General features: G+C 35.5%; 1 protein-coding gene across 13 annotated transcripts in view; it reads right to left on the bottom strand.

Annotated features, from left to right (window-relative positions):
- The window catches only part of LOC137239984 (peroxisomal acyl-coenzyme A oxidase 3), a 64,769-nt gene that overhangs the window by 42,067 nt on the left and 3,097 nt on the right, over nucleotides 1–19,605 (bottom strand). The window contains exon 1 of one of the 13 annotated variants that reach the window (XM_067765834.1): nucleotides 7,196–7,309. The exons of the other annotated variants lie outside the window; for them this stretch is intronic. The gene's annotated coding sequence lies outside the window, so the exon portion shown is untranslated. Of the gene's footprint in view, nucleotides 1–7,195; nucleotides 7,310–19,605 lie in introns of those variants that run through there. 13 annotated transcript variants of the gene reach the window in all.

Here is a 19,605-nt window from a genome sequence, read left to right as displayed (position 1 = left end):
GGGCATATTTTGCAACTCCACCACCTGAAAATATATAATAATAAAATAATTAAAAATGGTTGAAAAGTATAATAAATGAGTGATAGCAATAACTTACCGGAAGAGTTTCACAAGTAAAAAATTGTTTCCAGAGATTTTACATACTCTGTAAATTGTTGGGTGTTGTTTCTTCTCTTGATTTGCTCTTGATACTTGTCAAGCAATTTATTCGATTTATTAAATACACTCTTTTTCAGCATTATTTCCATACCAAATTTTTCCCAAATTCCTATCAACTTATCTTGTACTTGAATAGTGAATGATTTATGGGAAAACTTTGTTGTTCTGTTTTAGCACGTTCGCTTAAGTAAAAAATAATATCTCAAGTTATCCAGATGGGTTGGTAAATTAAGATCAGTTAAATCAGTAGACACACCAAAAATAGTAACATCATGCTTGGGTATATGACTCATTGGGTTTTCGATAGTTGTTGATGTAGTTGCTTCATCTTGCGGTGTAGAGGATGGTGGATTCATTGTAAACTTTTTGATTTGGAATGGTCACTTCATTTATTATTTTTTTTGAAATATTTTTTTATCTGAAATTAGCACTTCACACTTTGATTTCTTCACAACGACTTAATGCATTCACAAAAACTGTTGCGTTATATATTTTTATTACTAAGTTAAATTCATTTTTAGCAAGCTTTTATTAGCTTGGCCTGTATGTAACGGAATCTTTGAGCTTAATTTTCACCGGTTTCTAGAAGTCTGATTAATTTGAAACTTTGCATACGTATCAAGGACCGATTGCAATGCATTAATGTGATAGTGTGGTGACATAAGGTCAACGGCCATAAGGTCCATTGGCCTTATCACCACTTTGAATGGCGAAAAGTTTGATTGCAACTTTGCATACCTATCAAGGCTCGATGAAAATGCATTAATGTGATGGTGTGGTAACATAAGGTCAACGGCCATAAGGTCAATTGGCCTTATTACCACATATCCATTTAGCTGATTTTTTCATGTAAAGTGCAAAACCGGCGAATTTTGAAATGTTTGTATGGTTGCCAGGAGGGTTCCAGGGGGTGTGCCACTGGCATCGGTGGGTCGGGCCTCCAAAGTTAGTGGGGGTCGGTTATACATTTGGACTCGATTGGAGCACTCTAAATGGGTCAAAGTGGGATTTTTCAAAATTTGCCCCTACCCAAAAGTTCGACCCAAATTAGGGGACATCAGAATTCGTTTTAGAGGTATGGTTCCTTCGGCAAAGTTTCTTATTTTGATCCCTAGAATACGATTTTCACAGAGCAATGAGCGATTTTTAAATCGACCCACCCTAATGTGTAGACATAATGATTGATTCGTTTATGTAGATACAAATGGCTTTCTGCTTTATTGTTGTTGTGACTTTATTTACTTAGCATCAGACTAGGGATGTGAGTACACTTAGTGTCACTCATAATCGTCACAATATGTAGTTTATAGCTAGTAAGTTTATAGCTGGCAACTACGTAGTAAATTCTAGAAGAAGAAATGCTTAGAAGTATGCGAACGAGACAGCAGAGAGTATAAAAGGAGCCAAAGCTGAGTAAGCAGCAATCAGTTTGATTTAAGCACGCTATCAGTTGCGAAGTATAAGTGTTATTGTGAAGTATTTTCAAAGTAGTCTAATAAAGACCACTTTGCATTATTGAATATTGGAGTTATTTATTCAACAGTGTAGCGATACGAACGTTAGTAGAAGGTTGCAAATAAGCGGAATTGCACTAAATTCGTTACAATTGGTGTCAGAAGAGGAATTTTTGAATAAAAATACATGGCAAAGTTAAGTGAATTAAGGATCCAGCAACTGAAAAAGGAGTTGGAGAAACGTGGATTGAATACAATCGGCAATAAGATCGAACTTCAAGCACGGCTACGAGACTCTATGGAGACGGAAGGAATTGATGTGGACGATGATGTCTTTCATCCTGATGGGGACGCGACAACAACAAAAATTTAAGAGAAAAGCGAAACATCGCAGGCAGTTACCAGCACAGACTTGAACGTGATATTGGCCGCAATATATGCTTAAACATCGACAGTGGCATCTCAACTGGAATCCCAGAAGACATATATGTCATCTCAACTGGAAAAACAGAAAGACAAATATAACATCTTAACTGGCCGAACCGAAGTCATATATGGCATCCCAAGAAGCACAAGAAATGCGTATTTCAGAAATGTCGACACAGATTACATCTAAGATGGAAACACAACTGAAAGAACAAGAGGCAAGCATAACTGTACAACTCGAAGCGCAAGAGGCGCGTATATCATCAAACCTCGAAGCGCGTATGGACGAGAAAATAATTTGAGAAGACGTCAGCAGTTAACAACTGGAATGCTGAATATAAGGTTGCTGCGCTGTTCGTCGCATTGAAAGGACCTGCAGCTGAAATCTTACAGACCATTCCAGAGGGAGAACGAAACAACTATGAAGCGTTGATGGCTGCGATACGGAATCGAGCATACGAGACAGATATACCAAAAGGAGTTACTGAAGCGCTTCCAGAGGCCTCGTGAAACATTGCAAGAGTTTGCGTCGGATGTTGAAAGGCTGGCACATTTAGCGAATGCGGACGCACCCGTGGAATACACCGAAAGGGTAAAAATTAAGAGCTTTATTAGTGGAATACGGGATATTGAAAGGAAGCGAGCGACATACGCAAACTCCTCATTCACAGAAACGGTATCACATGCTCTAATTCAGGAAACAGCATCGCTTCTGTCTAAGCTAGTTTTCAAAGCACGCCGTGTGAAAGTAGAAAGGCCAGATTGGGTAGACACAATTTTGGAAGCACTGAAGGGATCACAACAGAAAAATGCTGGAGTTATGACGTGTTTCAAGTGCGGTAACCCAGGTCAAATTGCACGTCATTGCAGCACCTGTCCTGGTAGTTCCAACTTGGCTGGTCGTAAACGTAAAGTTGGAGGAGATGCAAAAGCGAGTCAGATGTAAAGATCGAAAACTTGCCCCAGCTATTGAATGTCCTGTGATATCTATCTCGCAAATTGGAAGAAACTCGAACAGTCTTACCGTCAGAGGAAATGTGGATGGCTAAGAACGTGTACTGACTGTAGATACGGGCGCATCTCATTCCTTGATCCGATCTGATTAGGTCAACAGGAGCGTAAAGCCATTACCTGGAGCAAGGTTGCGTACGGTCACTGGCGAGTATAACCAAGTCCAGGGAGAAGCGATATGTGAAGTCTTAATTGGCAAGGTCACGGTTCTACACAAATTCGTTGTGGCAGAGATCGTTGATGAAGTCATATTGTGAGTGGACTTCTTAGTTGACCATGACATCAGGATCGATATGCAGAGAAGGATTATGCGTTATAAGAACAAGAATGTGCCACTTAACTTCAGTTTGGAGAAAAGGTTTAGCAGTAATCGAGTACTGGTGGAGAAGACTCGACAAAGACCACGAAAGTCAAAGGTTTATGGAACGTATGGGCCAAACAAAGCAAAGTCAAAAATACCTGCAAGAGAAACACTGGCATTGACAAACCCAAATGGACGCACTAAAACGAAGGAAAGAATTTCGCAGAAAGAATGCAACGGTGGTTTCAAGCCAGGGCACACTACTGTTGTGAAACGTCGGAACGATACTGATTATGCAAAGCCAATCCGTCAAGCGCAAGCTCTGCGAAGTAGTTCATTGGCCAAGACACAGAGTGTGAGGGAACGGCCCAGAGTAATGAGTAGTAAGATGAAACACAGGTACGACGAAACAAAAATTCCGAAGGTTTCTTGGAGGGAGATTTGGTACTGTTATACAACCCTCACGGACGAAAAGGTGTTCCATCCAAATTTCGGTGCAGTTGGGAAGGCTCATACAAAGTTGTGAAGAGGATCAGTGATACCAACTACTGCATACAAACCATTGGGAAACTACGAAATAGAAGGGTGGTTCATTTGGAGAGGCTAGCAGCGGTTAGATCGAGAGATTTGTCTGATCGGGGCGATCAGACTTAGGTGGAGGGCAGTGTGACGAATATTAGCAACACTAAGGTATACTGTAATCTCTAAGCAATCACTTGTATGTACATAAACAAATCAATCGTTATGTATACAAATATGTACATACAAGCAGCGGAGAGATACTCATAAAAGTATGCAATCATCAGCAATGTAGTTCTCACATATACACACGCATATGGCTATGCGAGAGACTATAAACTACAAATTCACGTGCATATATCTGAGATACTCACAAAAGTATGCAATCATCCGTTGAAGTATTACTCACATATACACGCGCATATGGCTTTGCGAGAGGCTATAAACGTGCATCTGTAGTTTATAGCTAGTAAGTTTATAGCAGGTAACTAAGTAGTAAATTCTAGAAGAAGACACGCCTAGAAGTATGCGAACGAGACAGCAGAGAGTATAAAAGGAGCGAAAGCTAAGTAAGCAGCAATCAGTTTGATTTAGGACGCTATCAGTTGTGAAGTAGAAGTGTTATTGTGAAGTATTTTCAAAGTAGTCTAATAAAGACCATTTTGCATTATTATTATTGAATATTGGAGTTATTTATTCAACAGTTTAGCGATACGAACGTTCTACGGTTGCAAGTAAGCCGAATTGCACTAAATTCGTTACAATATAAATAAATTGGATCTTCAAGCGAATGAAAAATAGTTGTCTTCTTATCATGTTTCTAATTGCATATGACAAACGGAACGTAAACCAAAAGTTTGGTGGAGTTTGGATTTTAAAGCCAAAATCACAAAAAAGATTCACATTGCTCCAGGCGGGGTATTTCTTCTACTTTTTGCGAACAGATAGCAACAAAATTAGATGCATATAGATGCAATTTTAAATGCCTCAGGAATTTTCATTTCATTTTCATTTAATTTATCACCCATTAAATGTTTCAGTAAATTACAAATTAATAGTTAATTTAAATCTTGTACAATGTAAAAGTTTTATTTAGCTTATAACCAAGGTCAATTTTTACTACTTCCTTTATATTAGCTTCGTTTCATGTTTTTCCGCGAGTCTCAATACAATATTGGGAAATCTTGCAATAGTTTTTTGCGCAGCCTTCCGTGGAGGTTCCAAATGCAGCCACACGGATAAAAATTAATCATTAATTTTCCATGAACGGCGTTCATAAACATTCTGCCCTTGGCTTTATGTATAAGTTCATTGATTTTAAAGAATTTTTCATAAATTAAATGAATAATTTCATAGAAATTTATGAAAATGCTGATATAGGTAATGGATGCAAATTCATGAAGTGGTCTTAGAACAAAATTCAGTTTTTTTGCTTTATGAACAATGTTTATGAATGCTTTTCATAAACTTTTATGAAATTATTCATTGAGTTTATGAAACATTTCATAAATTCAAAGAATTTATTCATACAACTGATGGTGTTAGCATTGCCAATCAATTCTTATAGAATAAAACTGCATAAATGTGTTTGTGAAATAAAATCTATGTTTTGTTTGTGAAATAAAATTATCTGCTTTGATGTGCTTTGTGTAAGAAGGAATATGAAAGTATTGACGGTTTTTTTTCGACATTTGAAGAGGATTCACTTACTTTCCATCGACAGACTACGGTGCCAATTTTGCCAACAATTATTTGGTAGTGTTAATATTTATAAAAGGCAAATACCGTGCAAGCATTTCATTTTGTTTTGTGATTCTGAATCCGGTGAAAATAGCAATTTGTTGAAGTTTAATGTCGATGTTTCGGCAGGTTCAATTGCTACCAGAGCCCATGAGACCAGTTGAGGAGGGAGGTTCCACAGTTGTAAATGATTTTACAGCGGATAGAAACCACATTATAGAAGAGTTAGGTATTGGAAAAGAGTTAAAAAAATTGCAAGATTATTATCTAAATTTTATGACTTTTCTAAATGAGCATAGTAATTTTTCTAGAAAAGATGCCAAGGATATTGCGAGTAGGGTTTAAATTTTGATAATAAGTCCAGTTTTCGTTTCATTGAAAAGTTCTATTCAGCATAAACTTGAGCGCAATTTTGATTTAAAACTTGATCTTTTAAGCTTGAACTTGCTTTCAAGGATTTCTGAAACAAGTAAGTCGGAATATGTGTTAAGCAAAACTCTAGTATCAAAAGGTCTTGCCATTAACCTTAGAGAAATTGTCGTTAATAGAGAGCAAGATTTTGTTTTAAAAAACTTAAAGTTGTAGCGGGTCAAAGTGTCAAAAATGACTACAATACCACTTTTTCAAGCTTTCAAATGTTTTTTATAAAAGGACGACATTCTACTGAAAATGGTCGGTAACATAGAGGCACTAAAAAGATCTGGTAGGTTTACAAATATGGTTCAAGGTGTTTGTGGCAAAAAAAAATGTGAATTGTATCTTGGTAAGTTATTGATACGATACTTTTTGTATGTAGACGAGATAGAAATTAACAATGCATTAGGTTCGCATTCTGGGAAGCATTCTGTTTGTCAGTTTTACTTCTTTTTCCATGCATGCCCTTAAATGATACAAAAGAAACAAATGTATTTTTTAGATGCCGCTGTTAAATCAAAAGATTTGATATAATTTGGAAATAAAAAATGTTTGGCAGGCCTCATTGACCAGCCAGTAGTTCTCGAAAAAGAAGGAGTTCAGGTGAGCTATCAAATGGGCCAACTTACAATGTCCAGTTGATAACAGCATTAATTCTTGGCGATAATTTGGGGCTTAATTGTATTCTAAGGAAATAGAAATATGTACACAATGTGATAAATGAAATCAGTTTTTTTTTATATAGAATTTGTAAGATCTCCTTGAATACTGAATATACGAAAAAGCTCCTTGTCAGAATTTGTATGTAATTTTCTAAAAGATTTTTCGTTTTACTGTTACTTTTAAGTATATTTCTTTAATATGAATTACTAACAAAATGTTTTTTAAATTCATTTTTAAAAAGTTTTTTGACAAAAGTAATTAATTACATTTTTAAGAGTGAATTTTTGAGAGTGTATTGTTTTATTTTGCATTAAACTTTTTTTTAATTAACTGCCTTGCAAAATATGTAAAAAATTGTATTGGGTTAAAAGCTAGCCCACGAATGTAGTTATATTTATAACGAATGTAGTTAAGGGTTAATAAAATGAATTTGTAAACAAATAAAAAATTTTGGGGGCTTTTTGGGGTGTGAAAATTATTGAAAAGATTCATAAAGCTTATGTATCACCTCTTAAAATGGTGCATGTCCACAATTCATCGCAACTGATTCAGCTATATGCTATACACAGACCAACAACAGAGGGTTGTGTCTCCGCTTTTCGGTACTCCCTCTGATGTAGCTAGTTGTTTAACCACTTCCGCTAGATGGGTCCACTCAGCGTTATCTAAGCGAGTATAAGCGTTTTTTTTTTTCATAGAAACAAAAATCAATAAAAATAGTGGTTTGCGTGGCTGGAATTTTGTTGTTTGTGATGATACGAAAATAAGACTTCTGTGTAAGCCGTCTTACAAACTACAAAATTACTGTTTAACTTTTTTACTATCTTAAATAGTTTAGTTGAAAAATGCAAAAACACGAAATTAAAAAATGTTCAGTTTTAAAGATATGTAACAGCTTCAATACAAACGATGCAAATTTGGCTCGGTAAATTTGTTTGTTCAGGATCAAGTTCTGAGTATGATCCATATATTAATTTTATCAAAAAAAATGTTCCCCATAATTTTCTGGACAAAGTATTGTGACGAATATTACCATCACTTAGCTGCTACTAAATAAATGTACAACAACAAAAACCAGCCACTCTTATATACATGTACACATTAAAGCTAGCAACACTTATGTAGAAGGCGAAGAGCTACCCCACACACACAGATGTAATCATCAGCCGAAATTCTTACTCACACACGCAAATAACTAATTATCAAGCAGGAGATACAAGAGTTTTAGAACAGAGCCGGCCACACAAATACTAAAACAATTGCATAAGTGTGTGTAAAAATTGAGTGACAACTCCCCACAGTGTGCTAAAAGAAAATGTGGACTGTGAAGTTCGAAATTAAAACGAACTCTGGTTATTTGATTTCAAGCTAATTCCAACAATATTTACTTATATTCATATAACTAAGAACGTGGAGGTCGAGCTAGCCAGATAAAACTTTTTTATAAAAGAAGATATGGTGTTTCTTCAAGGCAAAATTTACTTAAAAAAATCACTTTTTCATTAAGAAAGAACTATAAAACAAAGTAAATGTAAAGATAGGAATATATATTTTCAAAACATACAGTTATTCAATAAAAAAAAAATTATAAAAATTAATAAAACTAAGTAGAACGTATAAAAAGTTACTTATATTAAATTTTCAATATTTATTAATAATTAATGAATCATTTTTGGGCACATAATAAAAACAATATGCTGCAATGTTAAAGTGACTTTTAATATGTTTTAGTTAGTATTATTAAGTTCCTTTGAACATACATATTAATATTGACAATTTAAATATTAATAAGTAATTATTAATATTAATATTAATTATTAATATGTATGTTCAAAGGAACTTAATAATACTAACTAAAACGTATTAAAAGTCACTTTAACATTGCAGCATATTGTTTTTATTATGTGCCCAAAAAGTAGCATGGACTTTTCCTTTTGCATTCACTGTTGATTTTAGTGAGTGACAAGTGAAAGCAAGCGATCGTAATCGCACGTCGTTAGTGTCTGTGTGAAAATACGAACTCAAATTGCACAATGTGCAACGTTTGGCCGGCTCTGTTTTAGAAGGTGAAACGTCTAGACCTTTGGAGAAATATGCAGGCGAAGCAACAGAGGGTATAAAAGCAGCGCAAGCTGAGTAATAACTAATCAATTTTGAATTTAAGCACGCTATTGGTTGTGAAGTTTAATTGTGAAGTACTACTCCCAAAGTAAACTAAATAAAGGCCGGTTTGCCATACTGAATATTGGAGTGATTTATTCACCGGCGTTTCGTCCTTCAGCTCTCAAAAAAGACGAATTTGTGTGTCGGATAGATTTAACTTGCTTAGGTGATATCGTAGAGAATTGCATACATACATAGGGCCATGCAAACATAAGCACATATGTATATACATATTTCTTAAACAGCAGAGCAATTTCTTAAATAATTTACAAAATCAATTCATAAATCACTTCAAAATAAATGTTTGAGATCTAACTGACGACTTATCAATACACTCATAAGAGCTATGTAGAAATGTATGTATATTTATAATATACACCAAATGTTCGTCACATCGTGTTATCATGAATGATCAGTACAAAAAATAAACCAAAAAGCTTAATTGAAAAAGATAGCGTTATATACTGAAACATCATCAGGGTCAGTTAAGCGTGACATAACTTCTAATTTAATAAATTCACGCAATAAAGCTCCTCAGCAGAAAATGGTATAAGCGGTTGTAAGCAACAAGGATTAGTGGTTTCACTCCTGATAGGTAAACCTTAGAATAAGGTGAATACATCATACGCATTTTTATAATGCCATATTTTAGGCTTATTTGCGATACACATAAGTCTGATCCCTAAGCTAAATAAAACCAAGTAAGGACGGGACTTTCTTCGACTGTGCCGAAGACTTCATATACCTTTCATGAATGGGGCTGAACAATAATCTTATCCCTTTCGTAATTTCCAAATAAGCGGATGTATACTATAAGAAATATATAGTGAACAGATGTGCATGCCTAAACGATTTTTAAGATAAATATAAAATAAAAAATGGCAAAAAACCCCCTTATATGAATGATCGGTTTTATGGGATATATATATAATATATCGAAATGCGTTTTACAGGAAATCTTCTATGATATATTAGAATAAATATCACAAAGTTTAACGTTTTTATATTGGAAATTAAGGGAGAAATTGCCAAAAATCTTTCTATCTGAACGATCGGTTGTATGGGATATATACTATATATAGCTCCGATCAAAGTGATTTTTTCAAGATATCTTCTATGATACATTGGAATATATATCACCGAGTTTCACGTTTATACTTTCTAAATTGCGGCAGGAATGACCAAAATCGTCTTATCTGAACGATCGGTTGTATGGGAGATATATGTTATAGTGGTCCGATCCTACGGGGTCCGACAAATGTCTAATATAATACAAAAATACATATTTGTGCCAAATTTCATTGAGATATCTCAAAATTTGAGGGACTAGTTTGCGTTCAAACAGACAGACGGACAGACGGACGGATGGACGGACAGATGGGCATGGCTATATCAACTCAGTTCGTCGCCCGGATCAATTCGGTATACTTAATGGTGAGTCTATCTTCTATATTTCTCAACGTTACAAACATCGGACCAAAGTTAATATACCATTTCGTGTTCATGAAAGGTATAATAAAAATTGCCTTAACTTAAACGGAATGCATGATAAATAAAATCTTACTATAGTTTTTAAATTTTTGTAATATTTTTAAGGAAACTCGATTATCTTTTTATTTGAAATATTAGAACACCAATAGAACTAAGTTCACTAAGTAGATGTACGTTTTATCGTTTCAAAAATCAATTAAATAAGTAAATCCTATATATCTGTCTGAGGAGATATATTTCCAGTTGCACGATTCATTAACTTTTTTACAACATTCGACAGCGGTAGCTGGACTTTGCCACAATTTTCTGATATTCACTAACTTTTGCCAGCCCCAAAAGTCGATAAAGCAAAGACAAATGTTATCGTTGTCGATTTTGGCAATTGGCCATATTTCGTGGGCTTTGTTGATGTGGTCAAGCTGCCGAAAATGTTCAAATAATATCAAACATACTTAACTTTGCTGCTTCCTGCACAAGATTTGGGTCACAAACAAATGCTTAGTTGTTTTTGCTCAACACACCTTTGAAGTTTGAATAAAACTTGACATTTCTTTACCACAGATACCACTTCTTCTCAAAATTAATATCTAGTTAACAAGCGATTTTAAAACCAAATAATTGACAACGGTGAAAATGTCGATTTTAAAAGTCGGAAAAAGTTAGCAAATCGGGCCCTTTTTTAGTAAATTGCTTTTTTATCTTTCCTACACACTGGCACGTAGCTCGCGGGTTTTTTGCCGACTCCAAATGACATCTTGAAAATTGCATCTGGAAAATTAATTTTTGAAGAGGGTATTTTAATGGCTGTTATACACTTTCTGGGGGTGGCCAAACCACTGCCAAGGAGTAACCCCGTTTATAAAAACTTACAAAAATTATTTTAATGTACTTTTCTCGTGATTTGTTGTGATGGTAGCGTGCTCCGCCATCCACACCGAAGATCCTGGGCTCACGTCTCGGGCAAACATCAAAATTCTAGAAACATGTTTTTTCAATTAGAATAAAATTTGTTGTTTTTGTGTTTGGCAAATACTCGTAGTGTATTTCTGCCATGAAAAGCTCTCAATGCTTTGCAGATGCCGTTCGGAGTCGGCATGAAACAAGTAGGTCCCGTCCCTTCAATTTGTAGGAAAAATTGAAAAGGAGAACGACGCAAATTTGAAGAGAAGCTCGGCCTAAAATCTCTTCGGAGGTTATCGCGTCTTACATTTATGTGTTTAATGGAGTTTTGAAATACCTGAATGAATAAAAGAATTTCAAGTCAGATGGTGTTTACCTATAAGTCCTATCCCAAGCCTGATTTATGTGTGTAATATGACTTTTAATAGGGTAAAATATGGCATATCATTCCTTATTCTGCCTGGTTCATAAAGCTTGTGACAAAATTCTTTTATTCAATGTACTATGTTATTATCACGCCTTTTGTAAACCTCATTTTTAGGGTTATATAAACCGTCGAAATACAGAAAATAGTATATTTTAATAAAGTATTATGGAATACTTATTTTATTTGTTACATACGCTTTATAATACGGCTGTTATATTCTTCCTACAGAAGTATACGAATTAGTTTAAGTTTAAAGAATACGCTATACAACTAATATTCCTTATAGGAATAAGGCCTGATGCCATAACCATTTTGGTTATATGAAATAAAGTTCACATTTTTGGTGGGTCCTCTCTCCAATACATACATATGTTCATATACAATGATGCTCAAAAATTTTTATATGGAAGTGCGAATCACAATACATGTATAAAATTGTATGTGCACTGAAACTTTTTTTGTATTTAAAAAAATATACATATTTAAAAAATTTTAATTGTTTGATGTCGAAAAAAGTTGAATATTTGGTTTCATGTTATTTGGTTTAATTTTACCTCACTCAAAATTATGCACAGTAATCATTTTCTATGACTTCAAAACAATCGATTGAAGTTTAAAAATTAATTTTGGACTTTTCAAATATGTATTTATTATAACAGCCATGTCTCTAGTTTGTTGGGCCCTCATATACTCCAGCAGGATCCACTATTACTATTCACCAAAGAAATGATAAAGATAAATGTTTTCCATATCAATAGTTACGCCGAAACAAAATTCTCAAATTTCTATCGAAATTCGCGCGAACATTTTCGACTACCCAATATTTATTAGCTGAATGGCGTGAAGTAGCCGTGTGACTTTAATAATTGCCTCATTGCCTGGAGTTTGAATACGATATAATTAGCTCTTCAAATTTAGTTATTTAATTTATTTAGTTAGTGTAAGTTAACATATGTATGTATTCTATGCGTGTATGTAAATTTTACATTGTAAAACCTCATATACACAAAAATTATGTTAGTAGGTACACAAATGTTGATACACAATATTAGCACAATTCAGGTAATAAAGTGCAGTTGTTGCACATACTTAATTATGGAGTATATTAGAGTGTGTAAATTTTAATTAAAGGTTTTTGTTTTTACTCTTACGATTGCATCAATTTAAAAAAGTTCTATATCTAGAGCTCCTTTGCAGATCTTTTTAACTCACAATTACTTGTCAAAATTGTATGAGATTAATTCATCATATGAAGGAACTTTTAATAAAAAATATAAATCGCTTTTTAGATATTTCAGAGTAAGTCTAAATTTCAAAAATATATGAGTCCAACCCCTTATGACAAGCTAACTCTGAGTTAAAAAGATTAATTGTTTCTCTGCACTGAAACCTCATCCAAATTTCAATACTTTGACTGTATACATGGAAGAGGCTAGAATTTTCTAAGTGGGTTAACAAAGAGCGCAAAACGTATTCTATAAATTATTCCACAACTTTTTAAAATTTTATGTTGGTTTTAAGGCCCACTTGCAGAACAGCAAGTTATTTTTTAGAGTTAACTTAAGAAATCTGTCAAAAATTTATTAATTTAACCACTCATGTCGGTTACCCAGTTGAAAAATTTACTTGACGATGATATTGTTTACGCAGCTAATGTTGGTTCCTAAAAAGGCGAAGCCTTTCCTTGTTTGGAATTTATAGCAGTCTGCCAAAGTCGATTTGTCTCACCGCTTTATCCAGGACAGACAAGGTAGAATTTATGGAGTATTTCTTGAGGTCAAGGGTAACTATTAAGAGCATCAGTATGCGCTCTCAATTGTATGCTATTGTAAAATATTCTTCCTGAGCTGTATTGTTTGTTGTGCAAATTATCTTCTAAAATATCAGGTTAAACAAATTGGATTATAGGTAGTTGCTCTGATGCATCGTTTCGTTTTGAATGTCTCAAAGAAGTCCCTTGCTCTACGTCACTTCTCGTGAGTGTATAATAAGCCTGGGTATTGGCGCATTTTTTGTGGTGTTAGCACGACGACACCAACGCCAAAGCCGGTGTCAACTCAGTGAGTTAGCACTATAACACTAAGCGATTTTTTACACTGCTTAAGTTGGTGGCGTTACATGTGCCACTGAGTCGAATGATGTTTGTGTGTCTGGCACGAAAGAGGATAAATATAATAAGAGTCGTCACTCGTTATTTTTTAGGCATTTACTCGATGTTGACTGAGAGGTAGTCGAAAATGTTATCTGTCTGCTACGAGTGGCGAGTAACTCGCTTGAAATCAAAAAAATTGATGTCGAATGTTTTCTGTGAGGGACATTTTTAATTGTCTCTCCTTTATTCATGCCGTGTTGGCACCTTATGGAAAGAGAATTACTAATTAATTAAATACAGTCGGAAAAATAAACACAAATAACCCACGAAATATATAGAAGACATTTATGTACATCTCCCCCAAAAAAAACCTGCGATTACCCTAACACTCCTTATGTTGCGTTGCTGGTAAGTAAGATGTTCAAACAGATAAATTATGCGATCATAACAGGCAGAGGTAATTATGAGTAATAACCAAATAGAGCTGTTAACAGCTATCAAGACATGTCGCTCCTAAAGCTTTAAGCAGTCATGGGGAAGTGAATTGAAGTGTTACCAACTCATAAAGAGTTTGTACTAGTCCCGTGTTACTGGCACCATATCGCGCCACGATGTCACGAAATGTCACCCCTATTCTGCATTTCGATTACGTTCCCGTTTTACGCTCCGCTTTAATCGAAGTTTGGTATTCTGCATTACGGCGGAATCGTAAAGAGAAGAGGAAGAGCAAATGATTTTTCGAAATCAGCTGTTGGTACGGAATGTGTGAACATTGGAACAAAATAAATTAAAGAAAATTTGTAAAAAAACACTGAAAAGCGTTTATATTTTATTATCCACGCCATTTTGTACAAAAAAAGCAATAGAATATATTGCCGCAGTGTTATATTTTTTTGAGTGAAGTGCTTTCATAATTGTAAGTGTGTTTTTGTCGTTCTTTTGGACAATTCCCTGCCGTGGCCACCAAGTTTTGTTAAAACGGATTCCTGCACGAATATAGTTGACATTTTCTGAATTTAAGGATGCTAATTTCATTACACTGGCCTAAAATACTTTATAAAGGTTTATTTATTCTTTCCGCAAAGATTGTTTACGTTTTCGCTTCACCTTCCTCTACGCCGACAGCTTGCTTTCGCATATAGTTGGACCCAATGAACGGACACAAATTATAGCTGTCTATTATAATGGAATCAAGGTAATTGCTGATCTGTCCCGTCTTCTCATTAATTATCAAAATGTTCGTGGTTTACGATCAAAACTTGTTCCATTCTTCCTTAATTCTTTCAACTTTTGTGCACAAGTTGTAGCTTTTACGGAGACCTGGCTAAAGCCTGATAATTACAATTCTGAGGTTTTTTCAAATAAATATGCTGTTTATCGGCGTGATCGCATCTCTAGAGCGGGAGGTGTCCTTATTGCTGTTGAATCTAACCTATCGTCTGAGTTGATTTCGCTGGACAATATCTCTCATATCGAATTCATAGCAGTTAGGCTTTCATTCGGTAGCTATAGCGTAATTGTTTGCTGTTCGTATATACCACCTCGTTCGGATATGGATGTTTATGCTAGTCATAGCTCGGCCATCTGTGATTTGCATTCGCAGTTGGGAGATAACGATCGACTTGTTGTTGTTGGTGACTTTAACTTGCCAACAGTTAGTTGGGTTAATATAAGTGATTCAAACTTTTTAACTCCCACTGCTCAACATGAGTTTCTCAATTGCTTGTTAGACTCATCTCTTTTACAGATTAACAATGTTCCAAATAGTGGAAATAAAATGCTGGATTTAGTATTTGTGGATGGCTCGGTGGGTACTGCCCTTACGCAAATACCACCTTTATCCCTTCCAGAAGACCCTCTTCACCCTACGCTAGAGATATCACTTGATATCAGCCTACCCCGTAGGATTCAAGTACAGTCTCGTCCCCGATCTAGATGCTTCTACAAAGCGAATTTCATTATGCTCAATGACCTGTTGGCTTCTCATGATTGGTCGGATCTCTATGCTTGCACTGATGTCGATTCGGCTATCTCTATATTTTACAGTACGCTTGATAGCTTCTTTGATACCTGCATTCCTACTCGCTATACCCTATGTTCGAATAAGCCCCCTTGGTTTTCAAGGCAACTTATCAGACTTAATAACATCAAATCTAGGCTTTATAAGAGGTTCAAGAAATCTGGAGCATCTGCAGACCTCTCTAAATATCTAATAGCTCGTTCTAAATTTCACCGTCTTAATCAGCTTTGTTATAAAAATTACTTGAGTTGTTGTAAAGCCCAATTTTTTAGAAATCCCAAAAAGTTTTACAGTTTCGTAAATTCAAAGCGGAAAACTTCTGGGTATCCTTCCTCATTAACCTTTGGAGGTAAAAAAGCTTGCACTGAAGACGACGTTGCTGAACTATTTTCTGAGTTCTTTAAGTCCACGTATTCATCGAGTGGTTTTCATTCTGGTCAATATCCCTATCGCTTAGATACCTCGAATTACATTAGGAATCCTGCTATTGATGGTAATATTGTTCTTCAGAGTCTTCAATCTTTGAAGCCCACCTTTTCTAAGGGACCGGACGGTGTTCCTAGTTGCGTGCTTAGGTACTGCGCCGAAAACATGTATGAGCCTATTTTAAAATTATTTGAGCTATCTCTGGGATCTGCGTCATTCCCGGCACTTTGGAAACAGTCTTTTATTATACCCCTGCATAAAAAAGGTAGTAGGTCAAAAGTTGAAAACTACAGGGGTATTGCTAAACTTTCAGTCATTCCTAAAGTCTTTGAACAGATTGTCACCAATCAACTGCAATATCAGTGTTCTAGTCTTTTATCTCCATGTCAACACGGTTTTATTCGTCAAAGGTCTACCACTACAAATTTGCTTGTATTCACCTCTATAGTTATGGAAGGATTTTTAGCGAACAAGCAAACGGATGTCATCTACACGGACTTCAGCAAAGCATTTGATACCGTCAACCACGAGTTGCTTATTCATAAGCTTGATTTACTGGGCTTTCCGTTTCACCTATTTATGTGGCTGAAAAGCTATCTTTCTAACCGGACCCAAAAAGTCCTGTTCAAGTGCAATCTGTCGGAATCGTTCGGAGTTTCCTCTGGCGTACCCCAGGGAAGTCATCTAGGCCCTTTGCTCTTTGCCCTTTTCATTAATGACTTGCCACAGACAATATTATATTCCCATACTATAATGTATGCGGATGATGTAAAACTTTGCTACACTTACTGTCCTACCGATTTGAGTTCCTTGGATCTTCTTCAGGCCGACTTGGACTCGTTCCAATGTTGGTGCACAACAAATTTACTAGCTTTAAATTGCTCTAAATGTAAGCATATGACATTTCACCGAGTGAAGCCAGCATTGAAATCTTATGTAATAGATGGTACGCCTTTGGAGCGTATATCTATTGCAAATGATCTAGGTGTCCTTTTTGATCCGAAATTGAATTTTAACATGCATATTTCATCTATAGCCAACAAAGCGTTGGGTTTACTTGGATTTGTTAAAAGATGGGCTAAAGAGTTCGATGATCCGTACCTCACTAAGGTTCTTTACACATCGCTGGTTCGTCCAATACTCGAGTATTGCTCATGCGTTTGGTCCCCTGTTTCTCAAAAGCATATAAAGCGTCTTGAGTCAGTTCAAAAGCAATTTTTGATATTTGCATTGCGCGGCCTTAATTGGGACTCAAGTCTCCACCTTCCTCCATACAGAAGTAGACTTCTTCTTATTAACTTACCCACTCTGGAAAATCGGAGAATATTACTGGGGGTATTGTTCATCCATAAGCTCATTATTGGAGAAATTGATTCCGCGGACCTCCTCAGCCGCTTGTTTTTTGCGGTTCCCCCTAGAGTATCCAGACACTACGTTCCTTTCTATTTACCACTTTGTCGACGAAACTTTGCTAAAAATAATCCTCTTCTTATCTGGTGCGCGCACTACAATGACTTGTATAGCTGCATCAGTCTTGAATGTACTTTTGCCACTATACGTAATGCAATACTTGCCTATCTAATTTAAGAGATACAAGCTAATTTAATTTGCCGGCATTTTATTCCTTCGATAAAACACAGGAACTATCTCGCTTAAGGATGGAGGAACATTTATCAACATGTATCATTAAGAAGGAACAAGACAGTACTGTGTTGATTGGAATCTGGTGCATTCCAACAACGTAAAAAACATGCTTTTTCATGAGTCACTGACCGGAATCGTATGCATTCCGGCAGTATAATCTTATGGGTCAGGCATCGAGCTGATTGGAATCCGGTGCATTCCAACAACACAGGTCATGTTACTTTTTTATGCCTTGTGATGGCGTATCCTCATTACACTACTCTTAGCACTGCCGGATTCCCATGACATGCTGATTGGAATCTTGTTGCATTCCAACAGGGAGATTGGAATCCACTGCATTCCGAAATCATGCTGAGCGGAATCTGATGCATTCCGCCAGTATAAGATTTCGGCATAAGATCTTATTTCTGCTCATATTTCTTATTATTATTATATTCTGAAATTAAATAGTAATGTTCATTAATATTTCTTTGTTTGTAATATAACATTGTTGAAAGCTCGATATATCTTAAATTTTATCTTTTGAGTTGTATATTTATATATCTTTTATATTATGCAGTCGACCATAGTTTGTCGTCGACTTTAAATAATAAATAAATAAATAAATATCGTAAAAAAAAAAAAAAAAATAAAAAAAAAAAAATAGCCGCGGCATTATTTATGGAGTTGGAAAGCAACGCATACGAAAATTGCCAGGCGAGAATGGAAAGGCAAATATTGCGAGATTTGTGTAATCCATTTGAGATGAGTGACGAATTGTAAGAAATTGAACTTAAAAGTGGTAAAGTCTAATGACTTACTTTCTTATTTAGGTTCAAAAAAAACTTTCGACTTAACAAGGATGCTTTCAAGTACGTGTTAGATACTTTTGCGGGGCAAATACGTCCAAGGACTTCGACATCGACATGTTGTTTTTGACCTGGAAACATATAAAAAACAATCATCATCAAGCCTTCTACGTTTCTTAGCAAGTTTTACTTACATTTTTGTTAAAATTCTGTTATAAATTAATAAAGAAATAAAAATAAAATATTTTTCCGCCAACTAATTTGCAACTTAGAAAAACGGAACTACGATCGAAATGCAGACTACAAAAAATCGAACGATTCGAAGTTGGATCGAAAGAGATTGGAACACAAAATACCACAATTGCCAAATCGAAAAAATTCCAATCCAAGTCGAAATGCAGAATAGGGATGAGTATGTCGGCACCCGTAACTCCACCCTCGGTGTCAACTCAATAACTCAACACTGCACAGGGTTACATAGCCCTACTGTATAAGCTTGGCAGACAACTTACATTTAGATATAAATCCGATTTTTGGAATTCTACTTTAACCCGTACATAGCCGTTGCTGTGGGAAAGTTATTACGGTCATTGTCCAGCATATAACCTGGATACGGTATTGTTAAATAGCTACTTACTCCTAATGCGAGTCATTTGTTTCAAGCCATAACCGCGCATGCTGCCGGACCATATATTGAACATATGTGTACTACAAGTCTCAAAGAGCTTTAAGTCGAGTATGTCGGAATGACCCAGCGAGGCTCCTCCCTTTATGTCGCGACGCTTAGTGCCACATGCTGCTTGGGGTAATTCTTTACTTTAGCTCACAACTGATAAAACTCGTCCAATAATATCGGAAGGCGTATCAAAAGACGCCTTTAAACCCAGGACCACGATTTCGAAATTAAAAACTAAATTTCTGTCAAAAGATATTTCCAAAAACCCGAAAATGGCTTTGGACCACTCCG

This window comes from Eurosta solidaginis, chromosome 2 (assembly GCF_040869045.1).
Source record: "Eurosta solidaginis isolate ZX-2024a chromosome 2, ASM4086904v1, whole genome shotgun sequence".
NCBI lineage: Eukaryota > Metazoa > Arthropoda > Insecta > Diptera > Tephritidae > Eurosta > Eurosta solidaginis.
The sequence above is the reverse complement of the archived record's forward strand: the minus strand, read 5'-3'. Positions and strand labels throughout refer to the sequence as shown.